Source organism: Lathamus discolor, chromosome 6 (assembly GCF_037157495.1).
Source record: "Lathamus discolor isolate bLatDis1 chromosome 6, bLatDis1.hap1, whole genome shotgun sequence".
NCBI lineage: Eukaryota > Metazoa > Chordata > Aves > Psittaciformes > Psittacidae > Lathamus > Lathamus discolor.
In genome coordinates this window covers 90,172,087-90,179,244 of record NC_088889.1, presented here as the reverse complement: position 1 = coordinate 90,179,244, position 7,158 = coordinate 90,172,087, and the positions used below count along the sequence as shown (strand labels likewise).

The window sequence follows — 7,158 nt, the reverse complement described above, 5'->3', positions numbered from 1 at the left end:
GGAATCTAAGCCTGTGATTGATTTAAATAAGTCTAGAAATGAGCAGCCGGGTGTTCAGCCTGTTCTCAGGTATCCATCTTTTCCAGTGAGTTAAGGCTGTCCATCTCCTCCTGTCCCTGATACGATAAAGTCAGCATTATTAGAATGCCAAACCTCCTCCCTGAGGTTCTCAGTGGGTTCTGGTTCCTGCTGCATGTCTGTGATGGGAAGGTCTGAGACCTCCCCAGCTCATTTCATGTGTTGCAGAGCTCATCTCTTCAGCCTGCCAAAGGGGAGAGGAACAGATTAACACTGAGAAAAGGCTTTTATGGGGGAGCAAAGCAGCAAGAAGCAATGTGTAGCTTACATCAGTATTGGATGCAGATTCCTGTGAGTGTGTAACTTGCTCCCAGCCTGGAAGCTGATATCACCAGTGTGCAAGCGTTCAAAAACGCTTTTTACTGCTGCTCCTTTCTGGGTGCTTTTGTGGAGGGGGAGGGTAGAGAATTGGCAGCATGTTGGTAGAGATCTGGGAGAGGGGGGAATGAGGGTTTAAAGCTTGAATCCTATCAAGTTCATTCCTCTGACAGCTCCAAGAAGGGGAAAAGACACCCCCCCCCCCCTTCTGCACAGCTATTCCAGCATGCAACAGCCTAATAAAGAGGATAATGGATTGGTTTAACCTTTAAGGGAGGAGAGTGCAGTGCTGCATCGTCCGCTGTGTGCACACAGCCCCCGGCTCGGTGTGAGCGCATCCAGCACACGGACATCCATATCCCCTCCCCATGGTGCTCCCATCACATGCCTCAATCCATGTGAGAGTAGATCCAACACAGTGCAGGAGACATTCGCCTACGCAGATCTCATTAGTTGTCTCGAAGAGGGAAGGGAATGAGCATGACTGGCGACATCCCAGCCCTCCTCTCTGTCTCCCTTTCAGAGGGAAGGGGGGAGAAGGGGCAGAGACAAGGAAAGCTTTTTTGGGGATTAATGAGTGTAACCAGGCTATAGTGATGAATTCTTCATCTGGCCTGAAGTGTAATTGTAGCACAGGGATTAGTGCTCTGGGGAGCTGTTCAGCTGTTGCTAGTGGGTGGTTTTTAGCTATTGATGCACATGGGATTGTGCTGTGCTTTGGGGTAGATCCAGTGAAATAAAGGTTTCTGGAGTGGGCTTTGGGGCAGAAGCAGGAGGGGTTTTAACATCCTGTGTCAGCCTCACAGCTGAGGACTGGTGCCAGTGCCCTGCTGTCTCTGATGCTTTTGGTGGGGCCAGCTCTGCATCAGGACACTGCTGTGTCCCACAGCTCTGGGTTTACGAGGGCTCCAAGGAGGGGGAAAGCACGTGCTGCCCTCCTCCCTGCCCTGAGCATGTCTTTCATCACAGAAGGGGCTTGATAGGTGTTCCCCAGAGCATGTAGTGCAGTAGGATGGTTTCCTGTTGTGTGTCTGTGCCTTTCTTTGGCGCGCAGGCTCCAAGGGTCCCTCAGGTCTGGCTGCATCCAGGGCGTTGTGGCTGCTCCAGCCCGAAAATCCCACCCCACCACACAGTTCTGACCCATCATGTTGGCCCTAGGCTTATCAGAGAGGACACTTTTGCTGAAAGCTCTAGAAGCTGTAAATATGCCCATGTGTTATTGGAGGGGTGTACATCAGACAGGAGTCCAGTCAATGGTGGACAGCAGCTCGGATGGAGACCCAGTGGGGATGAGGATGGAAGAGAAAATTCATCCCTTACTAGTACTTAGTTATTATTCATACAGTAAAGAGGAGATGCTATCAGCATGAAAAGGCTTGTTCTTCATAATCTGTGCATATATACATAAGTGGAAAGGCAGGTGGAACATCAGTGGAATATCAGTTTGCAGTCAGGTACAATGCCTTCTCCTCCTCCAGTGGCAGCTCTTCAGTCTAGCACAGAAAGCTGTAAACTTACAGGAGTTTACAGGGATTCAGTGTGCATTTGCAGATCAAACCATTTCTCTGCTTTGCAACCTCACAGCTCCCGATTCTACTCCCTAGCACAAAAGGACACTGGACTGAGCAAGAGCTCATAGCTGAAAAGGAAAAGCTGGGTGAGCTTTTCCTATTTAATCCCCATTATAGCCAACCCATAGGAAATCCTGTTAAAAGATCAGTGAGGATTTTCTGAGTCAAGGGAAATGTTACATCTCATTTAGGGAGTCCTTTGGATGAGCCAGGCTTCAAGATGGATCTGCTGCAAAAATCCCTGCACAAAAGGCAAGGGGGGGCACACACGGATCAAATTGTTGTCCCAATTCTTTCTTTCCTTAGTATTTTTCAAAGAGAAAAGGGAAAATATAGTTTGAATGCACTGGAAATGTTGTGTACTTCTTGCAATTGCTGATTTTGTGTTGTTTCCTTTGTGCCATGTTGCTAAAGGGGGAAGCAGCTGCCATGGCAAAGGGACAAGAATTGGGTGCGACAGGAATGCTGCCAGCTCCATGCGATCCCAGGGCTGGGACTTCATATGCTGAAATCTGAGAGATAACAAATGGCAGGTGAAACACCTGAGAAGCCTAAAAAGCAATGGATGAAGCAGGACAGAGGTAATAAGAAGGTGAATCCCAGTCTGTAGAACTGAAATACACTCTCAGCCATGCAGGTGGGGTTGAGACAGGTTTCCCTACCAAGCAGCAACTAGTCCCATGGGTCTGGTCTTGCCCCAGTGCTTCAGGCAGTTGCTTGGTGTGTAGCATCCTCCATCTCTTGGGATTCAGAACAAAATGTAGGGAGGATCTTGCCCAAAATGGTCAGTGTTGGTCTGCAGGTGTCAGTCTGTTGACAAGGCAGACAGATCAAGGTAGGGTGGGGGATGCTGGTACCCGTGAGGCTTTCTCCTTTCTGCTGTTAGAGAAAGATAGCCTCTTTGATAGATATCAAAGAGCCATGCTCTCAAAGGAAAGGGGGACAAAGCAGAGAGAGAGAATAGGAGATCCCTGGATGCACAGTGTGGGCTGATGGATTATGTACCACAGACCCACCACTAGTGGTCCATACTTTTCCCCAGCCTTCTGCTGCTAGGCAGGGTTCAGCTGGACCCTTGGTTCAACTCCTTGCTTATATGGAGAAGCTCGTCTGAGCTTCCAGTGAGGAAACTGAGACCTGCACGGTCTTCTTCAGCCTTGTGATTCAGATGCAGCTGGGGCTCAGTGGGGAGCCTGAGTCCATCCCCTTCCGAGCCTGTTGGCAGCTGCTTCCGGAGAAGCAGCTTTTTCCAGCCTTGTGCTGGAGCCCACACGTGCTCCATCAGCCTGGCCTTGGCCTTGAAGCTGCTGCTGGATGCTGAGGCATCAGGGAACATGCCGAAACACCAATTTATAGCCAGTTTGTGCTGGCTGCTTTAAGCCCCTTCTACTCCTTTGATTAGCAGTGGGCAGGTCAGGGAAAGAGCTGTCTGAGCTTCTAGGTGCACCTGCCATATAGCCACGCTCCACAGCTCACATTCCTATGCACAGGCACTGCCCTTGCGACCTGGCTGGCTCCAGGTCTGTTCCATTAGAGCTGCAAATGCTTTCAGGAAAAGAGCAGAAGGATTTCAAAGTGACTTTAATTTGGGAGGCTGGAGTATTTCTTCCTCCTCCTCTTCTTTCCCCTCTTATTCTATATTTCTTTGGTGCTATCTAAACAGTTTTAATTCCTCATTAGCTACTTCCACTGTCTCTTCTTTTCCAAGGCTGTGCATGGGATGGGATGATTTATGATTATGTGCACAGTAGAGATAGTGGTTGAGCAATGGGAACTGGAGGACACAAGTAGAGAGGACTGTGCTGTCCCCAGCTGCTGAGGATGGCTCCTGCCACATCCCCAGCCCTGTCCCTGACCACACAATGGGGGATTCCCCCATATCCAAGATGGCACATTTGCCAGATTATCACACAGACCATTGCTATCAGATAGGAACCAAAACACTTTTGCCAGTCGTCCAGGGAACATCCCTTGCTTTGCATGCAGAGCCCAATAAAGCTAAAATTAGCAGTGTTTCCCTCTACAAAGCAAGTAATTTGTTCAGGAGAGGGCCTAAGGAGAAGCATGAAGAGAAAGGGAGCTCCCCTTTATAAAATATTTACCACCTTAGCCAATGCCTCCTGAGGAATTTTGGAGAATGGTGTAATTAGGCTCCTAGCTCTGCTCCCGTTTCCTGCATCTCCTGCCCTCCCTTTCGCTCATCCTTTATTAATGAGGCCTTTGCATGACATAACGGGATGTTTGTTTCCTGGGGGGCTCTTTATCCCTTTGTTCTTGCACAAGAAGGGAAAATACCATTACATCTCACAGAAGGGAGTTTTAAAAGATGTGTATAAAAGTAGTTTTAGGGGGTTTTGTATGTGTGTGTGCTTATATATGCTTATATACATACACATACATTCCTTGAACACAAGCAGGCCTTTCTCATGCGACCCTCCAGTTCCCTGTAAGTCCTTTTCCTGATACTTACCCTAGACATGCCCCACTCTTTTTAACTAAAGGAATATCTTTCTGGTGACACCAGGAATAGAAGATCAGTTTCAAAATGAAACGTGGGGGCTGAAAAGCATCCAGCGACATCTCATTTGACTTGGACTCGTTCTAAGGTCAGAATCAAGTAATTGTTTTATAAAACTCAAATTTGCTAGAAGGGCTTAATGCATTTTTTAGAAGGGCTGAGTAATAAAGTAATTGTAGATTTATTGCTGCTTTTAACACCAGGAGAAAGATACATTGTTCCACTTGGGACCACTTAAGCATATAGTGTTTTAAAGGATAGAGCTTAATTCACAATTACAGAAGTGTTTATTCACCTCCCTTTTCTTCTTTGTTTCATGTATACTTTGAGGAAGAAATGCAAGTGTGGCTTTGCAATGCCTTACCCATGGTCTTTAAGGACAGAAATCTGGCTTGGCTTTCCCTGGTTGCCCAGAGCCTTTGTGGCAACCCCAAGCAAATGACCTGTTCCCATCACAGCCCCTTGGTGCTTGAGTCCATGTTTTTCTCTCCAGTGTAAAGGGAAGCAAAAGACTGCTCTGAATTTCTTCATATAGTGAGCAAGCAGCTGAAATAATATTGCCTCACAAGCCATTATGTATTTTTTATTACTCAGATAGTAAAATATTGAAATGACTTCCGACAAAAAGAGAAGAGCAAGAGAAAACACCCAGGAGAAATGGGTTTATCTCAGAGGCTTTAGTTGAATGGTGTAAAACACTTTTATGGTGAAAAGAAAAGAGGATTTATTTTGCTCTTATGATCACCTGTACTGTAAAGGAATGCCTCCTGCAAAAAGCCTTCCCACTCCCATGTTTACCTGCCATCAGAGGAAGGTGGTGCTGGACCCAGCACACTTACAGCAAACCTGAGCCTCATTTTTTTCCAGGAGCTGAGCTGGAGTCCCATGCACACCATAGGATGTGCCAGGGATGAGGGACAGAAGCTGTTCCTGCTGTGCCCAGGATGGTCCCCTCCTTTGCTCCATTGTAGAGACAAGACCTCTAAGAAGGTTGTTCAGTTGGATTGATTTTTGTAACCTTCATCCCCATGAATGGGATTTGCTGTCTGGCAACAGTTTATTACATGATTTGATTTCCTGGACAGTTCTAGAGGTACTGTAATTTAGCAAATGATTCTTGCAAAAGAGCCACTTAGCCCTGCTTTTATTCCCTCTAAGTGGCTTTGCCCATGGCTGGAAAGCAGATCTCATTTTGAAGTTCAGACTACTTGGGCCTTCTTTGCAGCCCCTTGTGTGTGCTTGTGCCTGTGGAGGGGACTTTGGTGCCACCCAAAGGGTGTGAGCTTGGGGAAGAACCTGGAGCAAGAAGGTTCCATGTGCTGACGTTGCATCTTGGAGGGTGTGGGATGGGAAGAGCTTTGCTGAGTCAAGGCAGAAAACAGCAATGTCCTGAGAAACTTTGAGGCCTTTATGTCACATATGTCTGCCAGAGGAAGAGGTTCCCTCCTCCAGCTCTCAGTGAGGGTGCAGGGTATCGTGGCATGGGTTTGTGAATACAGTCCGAGAAGCAAAGACATGCTCTATAGCAGGAGGATTCATCCACCAAGATGGAGCAAGGCAAGCAGACACACAACCCCCCTTGTTTTGAGGGGCTGGATGGGAGTGTGTTGGGTTTGAGGATGATGATGGCTGGTCCCATCTCCTCTCCCTGTCTTATGAGCAGCAGTTTGGGGCTGCAACTTTTCCATGCTAGCCCAGAACTAACTGGGACCCTGAGGGGACACCCTGGTGGGTGTTTGTTGCCCACTGCATGTCCCTGGGAGCTGTGCTGAGCTCTGCTTTGCTCCAGGGCTTTGCTGGCACCTTTAAAGAGGGCAGCTGTTCTCCTTTTGCTGAAGCAGCCTCCTATTGCTAAGGCAAGATGATTGCATTTCATACCTTCCCAGCTCTAATTTGCACTTCTTTGGGGAAGATGATAGGACAAGTTACATCAGAGCAGCTGCTGTCTCGCTTGGGTTTTAAAGGAAAAGGAAACAAATCCCCTTCTTTGTTGCTTTTAAGTTGTTTTAGTGCTTTCAACATGGGCCTGGCTGACCTCTCAGGGGCTCAACATCTCCACCAACAGGAATGGGGACGTTAGAAATTATGGAGTGGCAGTTGTTCATAGTATCACAGAGTGGTTTGGGTGCTGACTGTTTAAGGATGCGTACATTGCAGAGCCAGGGAAACCACGGGCATTGTTGTGAGTAATTTCAGAAGGTTTTTAAATCATTTTCTATTATTTCTTGTTTTCCAGCATGCTGCTGACACACTGGAGGAAAACCATGGGCTGCACGTGTGATAAGGATTCCCTCACTGTATCTCTATTGGGCTTTTTATTAAACACTGACATGAAAACGTGTCCATTTAATGTGTTAAATCCCATCTCAGTGTTTCTATAGAAACCAGCTGCCTGTTCATTACAGCATGAGGATTCCCAGGCTGACCTCATCAGAATCTCCCTCCCTGCTGTCTCTCCCGCTCCCTGCTCACACTGTTCCCTCTGTTGTCTGTGGATCTGACCTCCCCTTGTGTCACACCTCACCCTTAATCCCCCTTCGTATCCCTTGCCACCCACTTCCTCCCCATCACCCCAAGGATCTGCAGATGGAAAAGGATTCCCAACACAAAGGGGCTGTATAAAGCCATATAAAGCTGATGTCTGCAGAAAAGCACCATCATCGTGGCAGGACT

General features: G+C 47.6%; 1 long non-coding RNA gene across 1 annotated transcript; it reads left to right on the top strand.

Annotated features, from left to right (window-relative positions):
• Positions 1 to 380: 380 nt before the first annotated feature.
• Positions 381 to 6,820, top strand: LOC136016969 (uncharacterized). The gene is made up of 3 exons (XR_010613784.1): positions 381 to 2,548; positions 4,492 to 4,573; positions 6,722 to 6,820. It is a non-coding gene; the product is annotated as an uncharacterized LOC136016969 (long non-coding RNA).
• Positions 6,821 to 7,158: the final 338 nt, after the last annotated feature.